Raw genomic sequence first — 3,724 nt, forward strand, 5'->3', positions numbered from 1 at the left:
GAGCATGTGATCAGCTGGTTTTGGTTGTCAGCAGCAAAACTGGTTGATCCACTCGGAGAAGGTGCTATTTAAGAGACTGAGCTGAAAACAGCACCTCAGACTGAGGAAGTCTCTTGGATGAGAGACGAAACGTTTCTAATTTTTTCTTTTTGTTTGTTTTCTTGTTTTTTGAATGTCCAGAGGACCAGATTGAACTTTTTTGGATTTTTCTACCTGGATTATTGAGCATGCATCAGGAGATTCATCTGTTAAGTTTCTGGCAAAAACCAATGCAGACATGTTCCTGTTTTTAGTTTTCTAAATCGCTTTATATTCTAGCTGTTTTTTACTATTCCTCTTGATTGTCGTTTTGGTTGCTATTTTGTTTTGATTTGTAAAAAAAAAAAAAGGAGAGAAACTTACTTTGTAAATTTGTATACCTATGCCTACTTTATTGCTGTCTATTGCTGTTGTTGTTATTCACTGTTGTCATCATTCTTTGTTAAGAAATCAGGTCTCTCTTGAAAATGAGTCCCCGAGGCTCAATGGGATTAACCTGTCTAAATAAAAGTTGAATGAAAAACAAACTTCATTTAAAATCAAACAAACAAACAAAAAAAATGGATCTCGGTTCTATTGATGAAGATGTTTCACCTCCCTTATTCAAAAATGGGAAAGCTGTGGAGGTTTATGCTTTAAAATGCATGAGCAACTGCAGCTCCACATCCAGTTTTGAATTAGGAAAGCTCCAGATGTGAAGTAAAACATCTTCATCCACAGAGGTTTAATGTTTTTATAGAGTATTTTATTTATTAGTTTTGTTTTATAAATTATTGATTATAACAGTCAACCCTCATCTCCCTCCCAGTAATTTTTGTATATTGCCTGCTTGCAGGGGAAGTTGAATCACCCTATTTTAAAGGAATATTGCAGAAATATGCAAGGCAGTAGAGATTATGTTAATAAAGGTGTGTTGTTCACGAACAATCCAAATCTTTGGAACGCCTCTTTAAAATAAACACTGGGAACTGAGTAACAGACAACTGAGAGTTGTTCCTTTTGTGTTTTTTTCCTACTCATGATCTACTCCTCAGATGGAGACACGCATGCTCCTCTTTTGATTTTTTTATTAGAGACAAAGAAGAGCAGGCATAGAGGAGGAGCACAGCTGTCTTGTGTAGGAAGCATGCGCTCAGAAGGGGGGTGGGGGTTGCACACTTTACAAGTTGCATAGTATGTCCCTTATGTTGTATGCCACAATGTATGGCCTACAAAGGCCGTGAAGTCATGACTGATCAAAACTGAACAGCTCTTTGAAATGAACAGAAGAGCCGGCTCCTTCATAATGCTGTCAATCCCATCTCAAACTGGTAAGTGCTTGAGTATATACACTATATACACTAATATACACTAAGCACATGAGTGCTTAGTGTATATTTAGTTGATGTTTTTCTTAGTTCATATCTTAGATGTTATTACTGTTTTTCTTATACATTTTATTGTTGGATGTAACTGGGACCCTGCGTACATAATTTCGCTCCACCACATGTACCACATGAGGTGCGAATGACAATAAAGAAACTCTGACTCTGACTCTGACTCTGACTCTAATAGAAACTAAAGCCTGACTAACAGGGCTTAATTTGAGCAGGATCCTGCCAGAACAGGATACGGGAACTCTCTTATTTTGACAGAGTGTGTTCCCGTAACTGTTTGCTCGGATCTGGTAACTTTCAGGCTTACTAACAATAAAGTTATGAACAAATACTGTATGTTGACTTTGAACAAATTAAACTTATATTGTAAACTGAAAATAATTACATAAACACTCATTTTAAACACAACAGTCATTTACGAGCATACGAGCTGCCTCTTGTATGTACTGTATGTATGAATCCTTTATTTAACCAGGAAAAATAACCCACTGAGATTAAAAACCTCTTTTCCAAGAGTGACCTGGCCAAGACAGCAGCATAAAACACAACAAATCCAAAATACTAAACCAAATACACAAAATTCATATCCAGGATAAATCACATAATTACACTTTAGAGCAGTTACAGGAGCCAAGTGATCTGATCTCTCATTCCTTTAGAATTGATTTAGATTGTCCCAACATAACAAGAGATGATAACTTTAAATCCTTCTGCATATTATTCCAAGTGGCAGGGGCGAAATATTTAAAAGCCTTTTTACCCACTTCAGTTCTGACCTTTGGGACCTGCATCAAAAGGATGTCCTGAGAGCGCAGAATATAATGGTTAAAAGTTCTAAATAAAAGTGAATATAAATATATAGGAAGATGCCCAAGGATGCATTTAAAGATAAAAACCAGCAAGTGAAAAAGTCTGTGGTCAGTCAAAGAGGGACATTTTGCTGTAGCATACAAAGTGCAGTGATGTGTTCGATAGCTACATTCAGTCATAAAACGGAGGGCACAATGATATACAGCATCTAATTTTTTCAAAAGCTGGGCTGAAGAGTTCATAAATAGCAGATCTCCATAATTCACCAGTGGCAGAATAGTTGAAACAATCAGGTGCCTTCTGACTTGGTGTGAGAAACACTTTGTTTCTAAAAAAGAATACCAGTTTAAGTTTTAGTAGTTTGTCAATATGAGATTTAAAGGATAGATTCTCATCAATCAGAATACCTAAATATTTGTAGCACCTAACAACTTCAATTTCAGCCCCTTGAACAGTTAACAAGCTGGGGAGGATAGGTGGAAGCTGCTTACCATTTGAAAATAGCATAGCCTTTGATTTTTCTGCATTCAAAACCAGCTTAAGCCCATCCAGACGGGACTGAACCGTATCAAACGCAGATTGCAGCAGTTTAAATGGTTGTGAAACTGAAGAAGATGAACCATAAATAACTGTATCATCAGCATATAGATGAGCTTTAGCATCAGTCAAGTTATCGCACAGATTGTTTACATAAATTGTGAATAACAAACGACCTAGTAAGGAGTCTTGAGGCACTCCCTTTAAAATAGAAAGGAGGGAGGAACAAGACCCAGCCACTTGGACACATTGAGTTCTATCAGATAAATAGTTGGAGAACCAGTTAACAGCCTGGACAGATAACCCACTTTTGTAGAGTTGATTCATCAGGATGACATGATCTACAGTGTCACATGCTTTAGAAAGGTCAACAAAAAGAGTTGCACAACATTTTTGGCCATCTAGGGCATCTATAATGTCATTTACCACTTTAAGAGCAGCAGTTGTTGTTCTGTGCTTTTTTCGAAAACCTGATCGATGTTGTGAGAGTAGGCCAGTTGAATCGAAAAATGTTTTCAGCTGTTCTGCGATCAATTTTTCCAGAACTTTGGAAAGTACACACAATTTAGAGATCGGTCTGTAGTTGTTGACTACAGATGGATTGGGAAGAACATAGGCAGATTTCCATATCCAGGGAATCTTATTTTTTGTATTTTCTACTCTTCAAGTAGCATTTCCAAGGGGTGTGGGTGAGTGCCGAGCTAACCAGGCAATCGTACACAGGCAGGAAGTCACAGGCAGGTGCCTGGAGGTTCACATGTGGAGTCAGACAACAACGAGCAGGGACAGAGTCGGGCTCAGTTCTGAGCCCAACTTCCTTGACAGTTCGGTCGACTAAGGGAGAGGGGGGATACTTGACAGAAGTGCAGTGTTTACAAAAAGTAGATGTTTAACAACCTGTTAAAATACACCAAAATGCAGGAAATCACATCTACTTTATTCAAAATTTCCTGGGGGAGGAC

This window comes from Nematolebias whitei, chromosome 19 (assembly GCF_014905685.2).
Source record: "Nematolebias whitei isolate Nwh7 chromosome 19, NemWhi1, whole genome shotgun sequence".
Taxonomy (NCBI): Eukaryota; Metazoa; Chordata; class Actinopteri; order Cyprinodontiformes; family Rivulidae; genus Nematolebias; species Nematolebias whitei.